The sequence below is a fragment of the Schistocerca americana genome, chromosome 1, assembly GCF_021461395.2.
Source record: "Schistocerca americana isolate TAMUIC-IGC-003095 chromosome 1, iqSchAmer2.1, whole genome shotgun sequence".
Classification (NCBI taxonomy): Eukaryota; Metazoa; Arthropoda; class Insecta; order Orthoptera; family Acrididae; genus Schistocerca; species Schistocerca americana.
Window position 1 is genome coordinate 572,819,575 of NC_060119.1, and position 20,592 is coordinate 572,840,166.

At 43.3% G+C, this 20,592-nt stretch overlaps 1 protein-coding gene across 1 annotated transcript in view; it reads right to left on the reverse strand.

Moving 5' to 3' along the window:
- The window catches only part of LOC124625104 (zwei Ig domain protein zig-8-like), a 396,843-nt gene extending 376,854 nt beyond the window's left edge, over positions 1-19,989 (reverse strand). The window contains exon 1 of the mRNA XM_047149148.1: positions 19,887-19,989. The gene's annotated coding sequence lies outside the window, so the exon portion shown is untranslated. The remainder of the gene's footprint in view (positions 1-19,886) is intronic.
- Positions 19,990-20,592: the final 603 nt, after the last annotated feature.

Sequence of the window (20,592 nt, forward strand, 5' to 3'; positions counted from 1 at the left end):
TTGCGCATCTACCGCCTTCGTGCGGGTTCTGTCTACGCAGACAGGGTGCAATATTCCGCACCTAAGTAGACAACATCAAGGACAGGTGATCGTTAAGTTCGGAGCTGCAGAACCCCATGTTGTATGCTGTAAGTTTGCTTAATCTCATTTATTGTCCGCAATTCAGCTGTATTCTCTGTTAGATGCAGTTTAGTTTACAGTGTTCTTTCAGTTATAACTCTAGGGCAACGTGAATTTTTGTTACGAGCCAGGGAATCACTCTCTAAAATTGTGTCCAATTCAAGATTGGATACGATATTACACAGATGAAAATATCTGTTTCCTAGGGTCCAGTTGAGGTCCAAATTTACGAAAACATTGTCCCATTATACTTAAGTCCTTCTTAAAGTGGTGCTATTCTTCTACAAGGTAGTACGAGGAGCAGCTAGTAGACAACACCCCTCCTCCACACGACATCTCGAGCTGAAGACAGATAATAACAACAGCAGGGGTATTTAACTGTTTCTGGAAGCCAGCTTCTGTGAAACTTGTAAGAGAAATACTTGATCCATGTAGCTAATGTTTGATCGAAGTCCGACTTATTTAACAGGATTAATCCATGAGAATGGCGCAATCTAGTGATCACAAACTTTTCCTCCTTTCAGTGGCCACATTTTGATGATGGAGTAACATATTGAAATTTGCGCAAGCATAAAAAATTCGTGATAAAAGCACAAGTAAACGGAGCGCTTCAAGAGAAGTCTTTCATCTTTACGTAAGAGATTCAGTCCTCTTCAGATTCTGCTGAAACCGTTTAACCTACACACCAGTTTCCTTCTCAACTTATTTCTCCATCCGCTGCACAACCAGCTCGTGTCGCATGTCCTCTTACATGTTTACACGGAAACGTCGATCTGCGTGGTGCATGGCATTGGACGATTTGTAGCTATTTTGGCAGTGGAGTGAAAGAATGTCACCGATATTCGTGTACGTTTTACTGCTGGAGGAGAGAGTAAGCGTGAAGGAAAGCAGCCGGTTCACAAAAATGATTTCGTAGTCCACAGTTTCGACCTCTTCGATTACTTCCACAAGTCGTATGTACACCCAGACTGATGTCTCGCACAGCATAATACTGCTCCTAATGGCCTGCATGTCTTTTTTATTTTTCTACTAATTTGCAACACGCTCCATTCCAGTATATATATATATATATATATATATATATATATATATATATATATATATATATCTGTGTGTGTGTGTGTGTGTGAAGTGTAATGTAAGTGGTACAATTCCTATGGTATGCAGTCCAGCCCTTGCAATTTGTTTGGAGATCCTTGCCTCAAAGCCGATTTCAACTTGTTGATTGTAATGGACAATAGCAGGCCTATCACTTGGAGCCAAGTCTCTAGGGATGGGCAAATAGTGCAGCACCTTTCCGTTGTCACGAACATTCCTCTTATCTTCTACACGAAAGGTCTCGAAGTACCAAGCAAATGTGAGTGTTATGTTGATTTGTGTCACAGAGCTCCCGCTGGCCTCCGTGTTGATCGCCGTAATGAGCTCGCATTTGCAATGGTTCTTCTCGTGGACTAAGCGATAGACTGACGCCATTTTTGGGGAATATCGTCTTGCACTCTCGCATAGACTTGGACGTGACACGGATGCCTTTTAACTGGTGCACCGTCATGTGGAGTGGATGGGCTTTGATGCATTGCATATCCAACTGAAAATGGAGGAAGACAGTTCCGCCATGAGCTTGCAGAACGCTGCGTAGTTACATTGTGATGTCGCACTTCACTGACTCACTCTGTCATATCCATATACCATCACAGTCCCTTTGAGTGCATGTCTGACAAATCCTAGCCACCAATGTGATGTTAATGTGTAAGAGGCCAGGCATCTTAGACAATGGCGCCCATGTCAGCAACCACTCGCCGACTTGCTTCCTCATGAAGGCGGGTGACATTTAGTGTCCAAGGGCCCCTACAGCATCGGGTCAATTGATGGAGCAGGGTGACAGTGCAGACATACATGAGACGATCTGTGAAGGCTGTTGGCCAGATTTCTGCATCACTAATCACTGTGCGGAGGTTGCACAGGATATACGTCTGATCCAGATGACTGGTAGAGTGGCTGATGAAGAGAGTATATCCATGTTAATTCCTGTGGTGTAAGAGGTATGTTTCGAAGGGTTCATGTTGTGTATCAGTGCATGCAGTGACAGACATTGGAGAGGGGTAATGTCCTAGCCTGCAGCTCTCATGTTGTAAAGTATGTGTCTTGGCAGTGGTTGGTTGATTAGTTAGTTTGGTGGAAGAGACCAAACAGCTAGGTTATTGGTTCCATTGGATTAGGGAAGGATGGGGAAGGAAGTCAGCCGCATCCTTTAACAGGAACCATCCCAGTATTAATCTGAATCGATTTAGAAAATCACAGAAAACGTAAATCAGGATGGCCAGACACGGGTTTGAACCATCATCCTCATGAGTGCGAGTCAAGAGTGTTAAATCTACATCTACATCTACATCTACATCTATACTCCGCGAGCCACCTTACGGTGTGTGGCGGAGGGTACTTATTGTACCACTATCTGATCCCCCCTTCCCTGTTCCATTCACGAATTGTGCGTGGGAAGAACGACTGCTTGTAAGTCTCCGTATTTGCTCTAATTTCTCGGATCTTTTCGTTGTGATCATTACGCGAGATATATGTGGGCGGTAGTAATATGTTGCCCATCTCTTCCCGGAATGTGCTCTCTCGTAATTTCGATAATAAACCTCTCCGTATTGCGTAACGCCTTTCTTGAAGTGTCCGCCACTGGAGCTTGTTCAGCATCTCCGTAACGCTCTCGCGCTGACTAAATGTCCCCATGACGAATCGCGCTGCTTTTCGCTGGATCATGTCTATCTCTTCTATTAATCCAACCTGGTAAGGGTCCCATACTGATGAGCAATACTCAAGAATCGGACGAACAAGCGTTTTGTAAGCTACTTCTTTCGTCGATGAGTCACATTTTCTTAGAATTCTTCCTATGAATCTCAACCTGGCGCCTGCTTTTCCCACTATTTGTTTTATGTGATCATTCCACTTCAGATCGCTCCGGATAGTAACTCCTAAGTATTTTACGGTCGTTACCGCTTCCAATGATTTACCACCTATGGCATAATCGTACTGGAATGGATTTCTGCCCCTATGTATGCGCATTATATTACATTTATCTACGTTTAGGGAAAGCTGCCAGCTGTCGCACCATGCATTAATCCTCTGCAGGTCCTCCTGGAGTACGTACGAGTCTTCTGATGTTGCTACTTTCTTGCAGACAACCGTGTCATCTGCAAATAGCCTCACGGAGCTACCGATGTTGTCAACTAAGTCATTTATGTATATTGTAAACAATAAAGGTCCTATCACGCTTCCCTGCGGTACTCCCGAAATTACCTCTACATCTGCAGATTTTGAACCGTTAAGAATGACATGTTGTGTTCTTTCTTCTAGGAAATCCTGAATCCAATCACAAACCTGGTCCGATATTCCGTAAGCTCGTATTTTTTTCACTAAACGTAAGTGCGGAACCGTATCAAATGCCTTCCTGAAGTCCAGGAATACGGCATCAATCTGCTCGCCAGTGTCTACGGCACTGTGAATTTCTTGGGCAAATAGGGCGAGCTGAGTTTCACATGATCTCTGTTTGTGGAATCCATGTTGGTTATGATGAAGGAGATTTGTATTATCTAAGAACGTCATAATACGAGAACACAAAACATGTTCCATTATTCTACAACAGATTGACGTAAGCGAAATAGGCCTATAATTATTCGCATCTGATTTATGACCCTTCTTGTAAATGGGAACGACCTGCGCTTTCTTCCAGTCGCTAGGTACTTTACGTTCTTCCAGCGATCTACGATACTGTGCCACCCTCCACTGTTTGACAGTGGAGTGAACGCCACTGGCATGACTGTTCTCACAAGTAGGATTGAGCCATCTATGGTAATGGGGCAATGTGCAGGTGGAAGCCCATGGCGTGGTTGGACAGTATGCATCTGTTCGGCTGCATGACATGCACTACAGTGGTAGTACAGTTTCCAAACTATGAGGGCCCTCAGGACTAAACAACAGCCATGGGCTTCGGTGTGTGCTGTGTATGCCTCCACGTTGTCTGCCCAACCACCAGGAGAGGATTGGGAGACAAGTGGCAGCTGGCAACTTTTATGTGTGGCCACATTCAGGGGATAGACATGAAGTGCCTCGTTTTCCAAACCACCAGGAGCAGGCGTGTGTTCCAAAGTGTCTGGTGCCTGCTGTTGAATGAGGCTGCTGGAATCAGTCGCATCCAAAGATGCGGCAAGAGTGTTGGAGTCATCTTCCAACAATCGATATTTTTCAGCTGACATCTCTTTTTGTGTCACATTGGGTGACTTTAGCTTGCAGCTTCATGACTGAGCATCCAACAGAAGGTGTGGTTCGACCCTGTCATCAGTAAACCCTGCTTCTGATCTGGCCAACGACTGTGGCCAGGCTACCTCGGTGCTGTGATGTGAAGAGGCTGCCACAACTTCTCCACTCTGTGACAGTGGGGAATCGGCATCGCATCAGTGCTGGGTCTCCAGTGGAACTCAATGGTTCGAAGTTGCTTCGGGCTTCGATCATCTATCACATCATGTCGTACTGACACACATATGTTAGTGGGAGAGAGGGAATCGTTGAGGGATTCACATCCGATATATCCATCCTGCCGCAGCCTGAGCTGGTCACCAGTTGTCCATCATATAACAACGAACAAAGTTCTATGGAAATTTGGTGGACTCCATTACGTATGGGGTACATTTCAAAGGTATTCCATTTCTATTCGTTGTGATTCCAAACTGCGCTGTATGGCCTCAGCATGTCAAGGCAAGGTTGGGTACATCAAGGTCAAAATTTTAGCATGGTCTGTGGTCTGTGGTGCTCTGTTAATGACGTCTACTCGGTGGAATACTTAACACTGCAGTTCTTTCCTTTGGCTTAAGGAGTAAACACTATTACATCATTGCAAAAGAAAAAATCTAGTAACTAAAACGTATTTAACAGTGCGAATGTGTTTCGTGCATGCGGTAGACAGTTAAAGATCAGTACGTGCGGAACTAACATCACTCTCTTACGTCACGCAACAGCATAGCGCTTTCTTGGATAAATTTGTAGCTTAATTGTATGACCCTTCTTAAGTATAATGCTATCAGAGTTGTGCGACATAATGCAAAGCACTAACAAATGTGCACGTCATTGTAACGCAAACATTGCTGAATTATGTACAACCGCTTGGCTGAGATTCATTCGTTTTCTCACACCCCACGGTATGAAGCTCTTAATCCTATTGATGCGTTTCGGATCGTAAATTACCTCTGTAATTGAGCAGTTTAAGCTATCGTGTTGCTAAGTATTCATCAGTTTATGATTCGCTGTTACCCTTATGCTAGCAGGGAATCAGACCACTCATCCAGTGACCTCTTTCGCATGAATGCTACAGTACCTGCAAGTCATTGGTGAAATTTATGATAAATACTGTTCTGCATGCAAATTTCATAACTTTATTCTTCCATCAGTTTCGTCTCGATTCTCTGTAGAAAGACCTGTTCCTACCTCGCAATGGTATCGTTCGATATTTGTGTGACTGTTTCCGAAATATTATATAACCGAAGTAGAAATTTTAAACATTTTACTGGCTGTGATCCAGAAACCGTACTCTGTTTAGTTACATAAACGTATATACGACCACTTCGGTTGCACAAAATTTGCCAATTGACCACGGTTTTGATTGCACTAGGCAATCTTCATCAGAATAAAAAGTTATATGGAATACATGTAATCATACCATGGTTTAAAACGTCAAAGCAAAAGTGCCCTCGTAAAACAGAAATGTCGTAGTAATAAAAATTAAAATGTAAAAGTATAACGTGATTGTCAAACGATAAAAGTCTCTGTGGAATGTAATGACAACTTCAAGGTCCCTTAGGGCCATGAGCGGCATAATACAGCCGCTATCGTCGTTTAGTCTGCAGGAGCAGTGGTTGGGGTTGGGCGTGATGGGATGATTTAGCGCTACAATGTTTACATTCGAGGAAATGGTTTGACTTGGATTGGGATAATCAGGTGCGACAAACCGAAAGATTCAGTCGCTGCACATCTAGTGATGTACGTCATCTGGTGACTTCACATGTTTGTTGTTGTTGTGGTCTTCAGTCCAGAGGCTGGTTTGATGCAGCTCTCCATTCTACTGTATCCTGTGCAAGCTTCTTCATCTCCCAGTACCTACTGCAACCTACATCCTTCTGAATCTGTTTAGTGTATTCATTTCTTGGTCTCCCTCTACGATTTTTTCCCTCCACGCTGCCCTCCAATACCAAATTGGTGATCCCTTAATGCCTCAGAATATGCCCTACCAACCGATCCCTTCTTCTAGTCAAGTTGTGCCACAAATTACTCTTCTCTCCAATTATATTCAGTACCTCCTCATTAGTTACACGATCTAATCTTTAGCATTCTTCGGGTAGCACCACATTTAGAAAGCTTCTATTCTCTTCTTGTCTAAACTATTTATCGTCCACGTTCCACTTCCATACATGGCTACACTCCATACAAATACTTTCAGAAACGACTTCCTGACACTTAAATCTATACTCAATGTTAACACATTTCTCTTATTCAGAAACGCTTTCCTTGCCATCGCCAGTCTACATTTTATATCCACTCTACTTCGACCATCATCAGTTATTTTGCTCCCCAAATAGCGAAACTCCTTTACTACTTTAAGCGTCTCATTTCCTAATCTAATTCCCGCAGCATCACCCGATTTAATTAGACTACATTCCATTACCTTCGTTTTGCTTTTGTTGATGGTTATCTTATATCCTACTCTCAAGACACTGTCCATTCCGTTCAACTGCTCTACCAGGTCCATTGCTGTCTCTGACAGAATTACAATGTCATCGGCAAACCTCGAAGTTTTTATTTCTTTTCCGTGGATTTTAATTCCTACTTCGAATTTTTCTTTTCCTTCCTTTAACACTTGTCATACATATTTGCGACCCCATGTGTCTTATATTAAATTACTTGTCTCAGCGTTAGCTACGCCACTTAGGAGGTTTTTAAACGTTAGTAAGAGTCACCATGTATACATCACAGATGTTTGAGACATGAAAACTCCGGAGCCCTATGGCTTCATTTGATTAAAGCATCTACGACTGGGCTGCAGGCGAAATCTTCTGTTTCGTTCCATGCAGCGATGTTATTCCAGTGCAGATGGAGAGCCGCTGAAATGCTGTTCGTGTTTAGGCGGAATTGTTATGCAGAGATGCCACTATGCCAGGGTAGCATATTAGTTAGCACATATCTGCCTATTGAGTGAGAGACCAGGGTTCTCGCTACGGTCGCAGGTTCGAATCCTGCCTCGGGCATGGATGTTTGTGATGTCCTTAGGTTATTTAGGTTTAACTAGTTCTAAGTTCTAGGGGACTAATGACCTCAGAAGTTGAGTCCCATAGTGCTCAGAGCCATTTTGAACCAGGGTTCTAATACCGGCTTAGATAGAAATTTTCTTTCGTCGCTTGAGTCAGCATATACTCCCGAGTCATACAGTTTCATACGAAACACATCTAGATTAACAGACTCCAGCAGTAAGGAAGAAGTCTATCTGACATGGAATGGAAAATGAGAATGTTGAAAATTGATGATAGACATTGCGATGAGTGCAGAGATCAGGCTTGAAATTCCAAAACTTAGTCGACAATAGGCCATCATCCCTTCAGAAGGCGAGTTTAGAACAAGGCTCACCACTTCTTCTCAGGGCTTTCTGGGTCCTCCTCTAACTGATCGACCGCTCACTGCCCCTCTGATCACTCACGTTTTTCTCTCTCACCTCCAGGCTGTCCATGCTCGACAGTTTTGTTCATTGTCCCCCACTCCAGGACGCTGAATTTCCGGTCATATCGCCTTTGTGGTAGGTAGGCTCTATTTGCAGCGTCACCCAATGAATGAGCGACACTGCATAACTACACATAAAGTGACAAAATTTGCTATCTTTCCAGTCGGGAAGTCTCTAGGCTGCAGCATAACTCTAACCTCACTATCACGCTGTTTCATGTTGTGGGAATAGACACCATGGACAGCGCGTTCCTTAGTGGCTTCCAGGTCGTATTTTTTCGTGAGCTCCACTACAAACTACTTCAACTGATTGTCTACACTGTTGAGTCGCCAGGAGAGCTATCTCCCAACAATAAACCTTCTTGTTGCAATTGGAATTTCTGTGCTTCTTTCAAATATCCCTAGGCGTCCGGGACTTACTGGTTGCCTTCGGCTCTGCCTTTTAACACGACAACACATACAAAGTGAAGCAAAGAATTGACTTAAACTGTACCTTAATTTCATATACGTGCTCCCATCAATCCTGATGTTAAGTTCCTCGTTGTTCTCATAATCTGCTATTTCTCATTACTTTCGTCTTCCTTCGATTTACTCCCAATCCATACTCTGTACTTCAGTAGACTTTTCATTCCATGCAGTAGATGCTTCTTTTGGATAGTATCGCCCCTTTACCCTGAGCCGCTGGTGACCAAGTACTGCGATGCTTAATGCCGGAATGTTAGACTGCCTGATTTGGTGCTGAGTGAGGCGAATGAGACGATCTTCCCTTCGGTCCCCTACAGATGCTATCTCATGTTTCATATTCAGAGATTAAGTGTCAAAAGTGACCTGGGGCGTTATCACCTCATGATATTCTGGGCAGGAAAAATATACTGCACCCATATTAAGCAAGCATCTTAATATACGGGACACAAGATTTTTATTTCAGCTTCTGAAAATTTATTTAGGAATATCAAGCTGTACCAAATTAACTCCAGCACCAAGTTCAGCATTTTAGGATGTGAATATTATACGGGCAGACAAAAGGGTGAAACAAACGTTCTTTCGCGGCCAGCAGAGCATGTAGTAAGTAAGAAGAAATGGAAAGAAAGAAATAAAAATCTCAGATCCGAAAGTGGCTACTGAAGAGACAGAAAGAAATACCACATATGGCAGTAGGAACCCGATTTTTTCTCCTTTTATGTAGACATCAGTCTTCTGACTGGTTTGATGCGGCCCACCTCTAATTCCTCTCCTGTGTCAAACTTTTCAGGTCAGAGCAACCTTTGCAACAGGCGTCCTCAGTTACTTGCTGGATGTATTCCAATCTCTACGTTTTTTACCGTCTACTGCTCCCTCTAGTACTATGGCAGTTATTCCCTGAAGTCGTAACACATGTCCTGTCATCCTGTTCCTTCATCTTTTCAGTGTTCCCCATACATTTCATTTCTCACCAATTCTGAGGAGCACCACGTCTTCCCTTTCCTTGACCAACTCACCTAATTGTCAACATTTTTCTGTAGCACCAGATCTCATATGCTTCGATTCCCTTCAGTTCCGGTTTCCCCACAGTCTACCTCTCAGTATTCTGCAGTGCTGTACTGCAGACGCACATTCCCAGAAATGTCTTCCTCAGCCGGCCCCGGTGGCCGAGCGGTTCTAGGCGCTTTAGTCCGGAACCGCGCGACTGCTACGGTCGCAGGTTCGAATCCCGCCTCGGGCATGGATGTGTGTGATGTCCTTAGGTTAGTTAGGTTTAAGTATTTCTAAGTTCTAGGGGACTGACAACCTCAGATGTTAAGTCCCATAGCGCTCAGAGCCATTTGAACCATTTTTTTTTTGTCTTCCTCAAATTGAAGGCCATGGTTCCTTAAGCTCATGTACGCCGTGGCCATCAATCATAATGTTAAGTTCCTCGCTGTTCTCATTTCTACTATTTATCATTACTTTCGTCTTCGTTCGATTTACTGTCAATCCATGCTCTGTCCTTCATTAGACTTTTAATTTCAGTCAATAGATCCTGCAATTCTTCTTCACATTCACTGAGAATAGAAGTGTCATCGGATGTTATCATTGATAGTATTTCACCAAGAATTTCGACCCCACTCTGGTATATACTGGATACTGTTTAGTAATGACTTCAACAGGATATGAGAAGACGTAGTACAGATTTAGTAAGAGACAAATGGAAATTGTAACTGTATGAAGAAGCCAAAGCAGAAATGTTTGCTGGACAGACACCATGGTTCATTAGTTGAGATGAGAGATTAATTATCAAAATCAAAAGACAGAAAATTGTAGAAACGTTCTAAGGTTTCTATTAATGTTTGCTGGTTGAAAAATGATCATAAATTATTAATGAACACAATAATAGTACTCGTGTAGTATTAATTGCTTAAATTGTTAAAAATCAATCTTGGAAACTAATAAAAATGTGTAATTGTTTCATCTTACACTTCTCGTATTACCAACTGAAAACATCGTTAGTGATACGAATTTTATCTAACTTCTATTTACATCTGTCAGTGTCAACTGCTTGTACAGTTCCAGACATTCCCTTCTATCGGCAGTGATATTTTGGCGTGATTTCACGTTCCTTCGATGAACTACATATCTATTGACGTAAAACATGACAAAATATACTTATGCCCGCATGCTGACACTCCGAGGAGATCTCACACTGGAGGAAATATTTGTCGTCCAAACTGGCACAGTGTCTGAAATAATGGTATGTGGAGCCGGTGGATACACTAGACGTTCCGCTCGGGTTCTCTTAGCTGATGATGTTCTACAGCAAAATTATTGTCAGCTGAAAATGAAAACTGTGGAAAATTAAACAACTGAAGGAGACGGCACTGTGTAAAATCAAATGTGAGATAAATGGAAATGTGTTTTACTTATTAGTGCTTAAGCTTTGACTGCAAAGTCATGCGAAACTTATTTTACCTTGTATATTAACGTAAGAAGTGTTATTGTTGGAACAGCGGTACCAAATTTAATGTGGTCGCTTTGTAAAAGGGAACGAGATGATAAAACACAAAGTGGTGATAAACTACTTTTTCACGTCTGCAAAAATTACTTTATACGGTATGCGAAAGGTTGTAAGAGTCCATCAATCACTCCATTACTGTCAGTAATCTTCCCTCTTTCATACACTGCCTCACGTGGGAGTTACTACTGATCATAAAAAAAAATCTGATCTTCGGGAACTTGGAATGAGTTTCTGATGGCTCCCCAGGTACCGCTAAGACGACGATGGGATCCGGAGGCGGATACTAACTTTTCGTGTAACTTTCATGGCGTAGCATTCAGTAGCTGGAGAAAAGTTGCTTTTTCTCTTCTCACCAAATGAGTTCTGACTAAATTCTTGTCATTTACAAATCCATCAAAAATACGTACTAAACAGTTATACATGAGACATTGGTTTCCTTTGTCTACAGCATGTCACACCTATATAATTTATTTTGATTTGGTATCGGTAAATATATGAATGGCAACGTATAATGTATAACGTAAAACGTCACTATCTGGAGCGTAACAGTTATCTCTTCGCAGCAGATTGAATTTACGAATTTGAAACAGCTATTACTATTTTCCTGCCAATAACATTAGAATGTACAACTAATGTTTGTAGAATCTGGTATTGAACTTATTACGTGTGTGTCCAATGTATGGCGCATCCCATTCACTTCAGTTAATGATATATACCCAAGAACGGTTAAATTTGTTTCTATATGGTTGTTCATTACGAATATAATGATTCTGCAGCATAGTAGTCTATGAATATACAAAATTACAATCGTATTCTTGAAAGAGTTTGGCTAAGTCCTACGAAAGGTTTTCATTTGCCATAGTCTTCTTCCAGTATAAATCGTCAACTACCACCGCTTTAAAGCCGTTACGTACGGCTGTTTACCTAAGATTAGATTACTCTTTCACTGTGGAGGTTAATATATTGGCAGTTCACAAACCCGATGAATCATTACCTTAATAAAGTAAGATTTTTTTACGGATTGGGTGACAAGATCAACACGTCGCTCGTAGTAGATTTCCGATATGTATCCGATTACATACTACCTCCACTGAGTTTCACCTGTAAATCTAAATAATTAGGTATATTACATTTATCAATCAATTCGTGGGTGAATTCCATTTTGGGATGCAGTTAAAGTCTTCTACTAACGCCTTGACCACTTCCCTTGCTCCATCGAAGATAATACAAATGTCACCGCCACATCAGCGATAAAAATTATCTGGGCTGGTAACGTTGGACACTATTTCAGTGAAGGCAGTGCTCGCACTGTTCCAGGGAGAGAGAGAGAGAGAGAGAGAGAGAGAGAGAGAGAGGAAACAGGTTCTCAACTTTTGGTACCCTCTACATGTGAAATAAACAACGAAGCAACTACACTAATCAGCCAAAACATTACGACCACTGCCCACCGCCAGATTTAGTGCCGCCTGGTGACGTTGGCGGTCACGTGACAAGGTAAGAAAAGTATAAAAGTGGAGAAGAGACGAGCGGGAAATCATTCCAGCGATGTTATGGGCCGCAGATGGAGTAATCGGCTAATCTAAATCGCTTTGAGAAGGTTCAGATTGTTCTGACCCGGCGCCTGCGGACAAATATCTCACAAACTGTGAAGCTGGTCAGGTGTTCGTGCAGTATTGTTGTGAGCATCCACGAAAAGTGTCTGAAGGGCGGCGAAACGACGAGTAGGCGGCAAGGTGTTGGACGTCCACGCCTCATCACAGAACGCAGAACTCGAAGGCTTTCCCGCTGTGTAAAGTAGGGTAGGCGGCGATCTATAGGAGTTCTGATGACATCTTACAATTCCGGTGCATGCGTAAGTGCCCTGGAGCACACCGTTATGGTACATTGTTGTACAAGTAGCTTTGCAGCAGACGACCTCTGCGTTTTTACAAGTTGACGCAGCTACAAAGTTGATTACGACTGCAGTAGACACAGAATCATCGAGGCTGAACGGTAAGCCAATGAAAGTGTCGTTGTTTACAAAAAATCACGTTCCTTGTTAACAGAAGGTCGATGGTCGTGTCTCGAACATCGACAGCCAGGCCCGCGAACTACACGAACTTTATTGCAGCTGCCTGCATCCTTAAAGGGCGATGTCTTCCACGATGATGTTGGCACCTTCCAGCAGGATAACTGTTCACGTCACAAGGCCAGAACAGTGCTACAGTGATTCGAAGAGCATGACAGTGAACTCACGCTGATGTCTTAGCCGTCAAATTAGTCTGACTAAGGACTTCTTGAATCCATATTATGCAGAATCGCCGCTGTATTGTGTTCCATATGTGGACCTACTCGCTATGAAACAGGTGATCATACGTAATATTTGGGCTCGTCAGTGTACATACGTAACAATTATTTGCCAGAACGTCACGCAGCATAAAATTCTGATACTTCAGTGTTGTATGGGTTGCAATATGAAATGGAAAACAGAAATTATTTTAAGAGCCTAACTACATAAAACGTTACGTGAAATTTCAAACCAACCCATTAGTAATACTATCGGATTCATATGTGCACACTGATTTCAGTAATGGCTAATTGCATAGCAGGAAGCACAATGCCCAAGTCGAACAAGTCACTGGCGATACTGTCTCACACACAAGAACAAATACACAAACAATTGCTATGAAATCATATTTCTGTTTGGGATAGAATCACACTGTAAGAACAGAAGCAGCAGGCTGTTTGTGAGGATTCTCTTCGCTGGCACCAGTAATACTTTCGATATGATCTCCATTGATAACGCTTTATTCTAAACCACTCATAGTTTGTTACGACTTGGTTGAAATGAGACGAGCTCCAGAATATGAGCAATTTCAGTCCTACCCTAGGACACGGAATAACAAAGAAATAAATTCTTGAAAACTCAGTGTATTATTAAAGCACCATGTATGTTTAATTTTATGACTCAACTGTCCTATTACCAGCAGCCCCTCAACATTAAAGTAGTGTGGTGTACAGTACTTCTTGTCATCGAAATACATGCAACATCGTTCTTTCTCGAGTATCAACAATCATTACTCAATCAAAAGAAATAGAAGCTGTTTTTAAAATAACGTTTGTTACTGTATACGTTATAATCACACTATACCAGCTTACTGCTCCACATCATGTAACTGATATACTTATATGCTATTACAGCTTTCAGAATATTTAATGTATTTCATATAATAGTAGTATCTGCTCATGGTGCATTTCATCACTGTGTATATTTTATAAGTAGCCTGTTTATATGTTTGTATGTTGGCAGCGCTATAGACTGCAATAATATCACTGACAGCACTCTGCGCCGTCGCTAAGAGACTCTGTGGCTGGACGGACCGGCAGTTGTCATTTAATAGTTAGCAGTGATGGAGGTTGGCAGTGTCAGCGCGGGCGGACGGTCTGGACGTGTGTCCTTCATGGAGATTTAGTGTTGGTGGGAAATGGATTCTAAAATGATGATTGATGTATTTGCTAATGATTGGGAAATGGAATTTTTGACGATTACATAATTTTTGGAACTGGATGTCACATGATTAAGGTAAAATCTGCTAAATGCATTGTTCGCTCGGCAACAAAATCTTTCACTTGCTAACCACATGCCTATTAGTAGTTAGAGTCTACAGTAGTTAGAATCTTTTTATTTAGCTGGGTGTAGTTGCTGTTTGCTGTATTTGCTGTAGTTCATGTCATGAAGATTTTCTGTGAGGTAAGTGACTTACGAAATGTATGCGCTCATGTTAGGATTTCTTCTGATTCAGGGCCGATATTTTGTGCTAATTATTTTCCGTGCGATTGCGTTGCGCGCGGATATTGTGGGCAATAAATAAACAGAATAGATTTGAGTTGTATTTGTCAGGGAAAATTCTGTAGGTCAGTGAAATGATAAAAAATAGCAATGAGACTGTAAGTTCAATTTCACTTAGTAGTTTAATAAGATTTAGTTGCATTCAGCAGTTTAAGATACAAACCAAGATGTTTCAATTTGTGCGACTACCAATTTGCTTTTGTTATCTGATGAATTCTGGTTTCCGGTCTTGGGCTCTTACTACATCGATTATCTGAGGATATCGGACCTCAGTATTGAGTTAGTCGACATTATTATGTAAAATCATTTACGAATCGGTAACATGGGCAAAGAAGGCAACAATAAGTAACACTTCACAATGAAAACATGTTTATTGGGCACACAGACGTAACGGAACTGCCTGTCTGAACTGAGAGTACCCCGTTTAACATGTACACACAGAGAATGTTTCAGAAAATTCGCATGTTCCACAATCCTCCACATGACATGACTTAAAGTGATTAATGATTGTGTTAGGGGGGAATCTAACTTGTAACACCAAAGGTCGCAAACCAGCGTCTGTGACCACTACACCTTGGCGGAAAACACACAGCACGTGGAAATATTAAAGTTATTTGGTATATTATTGTTGACTACTACTATTCACAACAGATTTCAGAACCTCCACATTTGTCACGTTCGCCAAGATTTATACCACTGACAGCTATGGAACTTCGAATTTTGTTTCAATAAGTCAACGCCATCAGGATATCAGGAGCAGTGTAAGCACCCAACGTATTATGAATTGTACAGTACAACGTTATTTTGCAATACATCTGCCAGGAAGTTTCATTCCAGAACTCATTCCGTTGTAGAGTGAAATTCATTCTAGGGACAATCACCCATCAAGAGGGTTAGGCATTTATCCAAAATTTTCTTTCTTCCAACAGTACAGTCTTACAAGGTATGCTGCAGAAACGTGGAGGGTAAGAAAGTCGTACTGGCGGAAGTGAAGCTGTAAGAGCAGAGCGTTCGTCGCGTCGGATGGCTCAGTCGGTGCAGCAAATGCCCTCGAAAGACAAAGCTTCAGGCATCGATTCTTGTCCGGCACATAGTTTTCATCTTCCAGGAATAATCCAATCGGCGCACATTCCGCCGCAAATGAAATTTCTTTTTGGCAGTAATAATACTCATAACAGTACCTGTCACCCATTTCCATTGTGCTAGCACATCACTACTCAAATAATAAACAAAAGGCGCGATGTTTGAATCATATAAACGCGTAGTGTATTTTCATTTGGCATGTCCGGAAGAACAGACACCAAGCGGGAACCGCAACTGGTTTATACAGGGTGAGTCACTTACTATTGCCACCTATAATAACTCCAAAAGAATGTTAGTAGCTGAAAAGTTTGTGGGACAAATGTTGCATGGGACAACGGGAGCCGTAATATGACGTTGGTTTTTTGTTGCTAGGTGGGGTTGCGTCAGAGATATGGTCAACTCTGTTTTTTTTCTTTTAAATGAGATGCTGTAGTTTCTTACTTATTTTTTGATAGCGGCTATCAAGGCGAATCCAATGATGTGTAACAGTAACGTCTTTGAAGGTCAACGAAGGTCAAAAAGGTGGGATGAGCGACCATTTACAGAAGGTGTTCGAAGTGATGGCCATTGGTATCAATGCAGCGCTACAATCTTCTTATCATGGTTTGAGTGGTATTGTTTATCACTTCGGCACTTATCGAAGCAAATGCGCTGACAATTCTCTCCCGTATATAGTGCAAATAGTAAATATTCGCCGAATACGGCGCATCTATCTAACGTGTCATTTAAAAGCCATTCGAGGATTTCGCAGTACAACACTAATAGGAACGGTAAGACTAGTATCGTCGAATAAAGCGAATGTGAATGATGTATTCCTTCGAAGAACAAGTCTATATGCTTCTCGTTTACGGAGAATGCCAACGAAATTCAGAGAAAGCTAGAGACTTATACGCTGAAAGATATCCTCAACGTACTCAGCCCACACGTCGTACATTTGAATATGTGTATGATAAATTGAGAACAACGAGATTTTTAACGCATCGGAAACACATCGGGCAAATGAAAGTTACTATCGAGGACACGGAAATTGGTACTCTTGCCACTGTGGTTCGAGATCATTATCTTAGTTCGCGTCAAATCGCAACGGAATCTGGCATGAACCAGGGTAGTGCTGTCCGTGTTGTGCATAGCCATAAATATCATCCTTACCATATCAGTCTTTACCGAGAATTAACTGGTACGGATTGTATGCGTCGCATTGAATTCCGCCGATGGGCTCAACTTCAGTTACAGAGGGATGACAAATTTATTAATTTGATTTTATTTACTTACGAGGCTGCATTCACGAACCATGGAAATGTTAATTTGCGTAAAATGCATTATTTTGCAACTGAAAATCCATGTTGGCTGCGGCAAGTTGCACACCAAAAACCGTGGTCTGTGAATGTACGGTACGGGATTCTGGAGGACAGAATTATAGGCCCCTATTTCATCGAAGGAAATCTTAATTGTAGGAAGTACACTACATTTCTGGAAGAAACATGCCGGCCGGAGTGGCCGAGCGGATCTAGGGGCTAAAGTCTGGAACCGACGACCACTGCGGTCGCAGGTTCTATCCTGCCTCGGGCATGGGCGTGTGTGATGTCCTTAGGTTAGATAGGTTTAAGTAGTTCTACGTTCTAGGGGACTGATGACCTCAGAAGTTACGACCCATAGTGCTCAGAGCCATTTGAATCCATTTTGCAAGAAACATTAGGTCTCTTATTGGAATAAATACCTTTAGGAACATAAAAAAAATGTGGTATTAATGCGATGAGTGTCCGGCACGTTTTTCGCTGTTGGCTAGAAATGAGTCACAGAGACAATTCCCAAATAGTTGGAATGGACGCGGAGGAGATAGGTCGTGGCCGACTCGTTCGCCAGACTTGATGCCTCTGGATTTTTTCTTGTGGGGATTCGTAAAAGACATTGTTTTCAAAGACGTTCCAGCTACACCTCAAGATATGCGAGAGAGAATTGTCAGAGCATGTGCTTCGATAAGTGCCCATGTGATAAGGAATCATCACTTCGAACACCTTCTGTAAATGGAGGTTCATGCCACCCTTGTGACCTACGTTGACCTTCAAAGACGTTACTGTTACACATCATTGGATTCGCCTCGATATCCGCTATCAAAAAATAAGTAAGAAACTACAGCATCTCATTTAAAAGAAAAAAGGAAACAAAGTTGACCATATCTCTGACGCCACCCCACCTAGCAACAGAAAAACCAACGTCATATTATGGCCCCCGTTGTCCCATGCAACTTTCGTCCCACATCCTATCATCTTTCTGGTGGTTAGGTGGCAATAGTTAGTACCTCACCCTGCATATTTTCTAACTGAGGGAAGGAGGGTGGGGGGTGGGGGGAAGGATGCAGCTGATATCATTAGTTGCGTCCTTTTCCTTTCCTGTCTCCCCCTTCCACCATCAGTTACAAAAAAATGGTAGGGTTGAAATTGTTTTGAATGTATCCAAACGACAACATACGACAGAGCGAAATAGTAGCAGGAGTACAATAGCAGTGTGCAGACGAAGAAAGAAATCACTGCTTGTTAGTATGTGTGAAACCTGGATATAAATACTGCTAATGTGGCATCACTAACTGCAGTTGTAGAGATGTAGTTCTATTTATATACACTCCTGGAAATGGAAAAAAGAACACATTGACACCGGTGTGTCAGACCCACCATACTTGCTCCGGACACTGCGAGAGGGCTGTACAAGCAATGATCACACGCACGGCACAGCGGACACACCAGGAACCGCGGTGTTGGCCGTCGAATGGCGCTAGCTGCGCAGCATTTGTGCAACGCCGCCGTCAGTGTCAGCCAGTTTGCCGTGGCATACGGAGCTCCATCGCAGTCTTTAACACTGGTAGCATGCCGCGTCAGCGTGGACGTGAACCGTATGTGCAGTTGACGGACTTTGAGCGAGGGCGTATAGTGGGCATGCGGGAGGCCGGGTGGACGTACCGCCGAATTGCTCAACACGTGGGGCGTGAGGTCTCCACAGTACATCGATGTTGTCGCCAGTGGTCGGCGGAAGGTGCACGTGCCCGTCGACCTGGGACCGGACCGCAGCGACGCACGGATGCACGCCAAGGGCGTAGGATCCTACGCAGTGCCGTAGGGGACCGCACCGCCACTTCCCAGCAAATTAGGGACACTGTTGCTCCTGTGGTATCGGCGAGGACCATTCGCAACCGTCTCCATGAAGCTGGGCTACGGTCCCGCACACCGTTAGGCCGTCTTCCGCTCACGCCCCAACATCGTGCAGCCCGCCTCCAGTGGTGTCGCGACAGGCGTGAATGGAGGGACGAATGGAGACGTGTCGTCTTCAGCGATGAGAGTCGCTTCTGCCTTGGTGCCAGTGATGGTCGTATGCGTGTTTGGCGCCGTGCAGGTGAGCGCCACAATCAGGACTGCATACGACCGAGGCACACAGGGCCAACACCGGGCATCATGGTGTGGGGAGCGATCTCCTACACTGGCCGTACACCACTGGTGATCGTCGAGGGGACACTGAATAGTGCACGGTACATCCAAACCGTCATCGAACCCATCGTTCTACCATTCCTAGACCGGCAAGGGAACTTGCTGTTCCAACAGGACAATGCACGTCCGCATGTATCCCGTGCCACCCAACGTGCTCTAGAAGGTGTAAGTCAACTACCCTGGCCAGCAAGATCTCCGGATCTGTCCCCCATTGAGCATGTTTGGGACTGGATGAAGCGTCGTCTCACGCGGTCTGCACGTCCAGCACGAACGCTGGTCCAACTGAGGCGCCAGGTGGAAATGGCATGGCAAGCCGTTCCACAGGACTACATCCAGCATCTCTACGATCGTCTCCATGGGAGAATAGCAGCCTGCATTGCTGCGAAAGGTGGATATACACTGTACTAGTGCCGACATTGTGCATGCTCTGTTGCCTGTGTCTATGTGCCTGTGGTTCTGTCAGTGTGATCATGTGATGTATCTGACCCCAGGAATGTGTCAATAAAGTTTCCCCTTCCTGGGACAATGAATTCACGGTGTTCTTATTTCAATTTCCAGGAGTGTAGTTATGCATTGTAGAGTGTCCAAACGACAGTCTCTAGAATTAAACTATATGTGTGACGGTATGTAAATGGGCCGTACTCACCGTCCTGTTGCCGAGGTTCTTGACGCGGCAATTGAGCTCCGCCTCCTTGCCCACGAGCGACGTCAGGTTGTCCGGCACGGAGGTGTCGAACTGAGGGCCCGTGGCGGGCGTCGGCAGCTCGTGAAGGAAGTCCGTTAGGAAGAACGACCCCGCCCAGCCTGCCAGACACAGAGAGATCGACGTCTGTAACATTGTGACGCTACATATTCCAGTCATGGTTCAAATCAGCTTGCTTACAATTCGTCTCACTAACTTTTCCGATACGCAAAGCATTGTTAGGTTCAAATCTAAATGAATGGGACGACCAGGTAAAATGCAGTTTAGAGTCAATTGGGATAAAGGTCAGAGGTATCCGCAAGTATCGTAGAGAAGCAAAAAATGGGACACTTGTGACTCGTGGAATGCAGAATACAGCTCCTTCCTTCAATGCAGAGTTCGTAGTCGTTTATAGGTACGACCGTCTATCACAGTACCGTCCAACACATCCTAGTGATACGGAAAAACCATACATATGTTGACTGGCGACTCCATGGAGTCCTTTATGCTCATCGACCATATATGTTAAATTAAAATGAACGTCAGCGTTGGCCGTAATATTGATGTTTTATTGATAGCAGAATCGATTTTTGATTTCATAGTGATCATCTTCGGTGCTGGAAGTTCAAAATTTTTACATAGCGATCAGTGAGTAAAAACAAAAAACCAC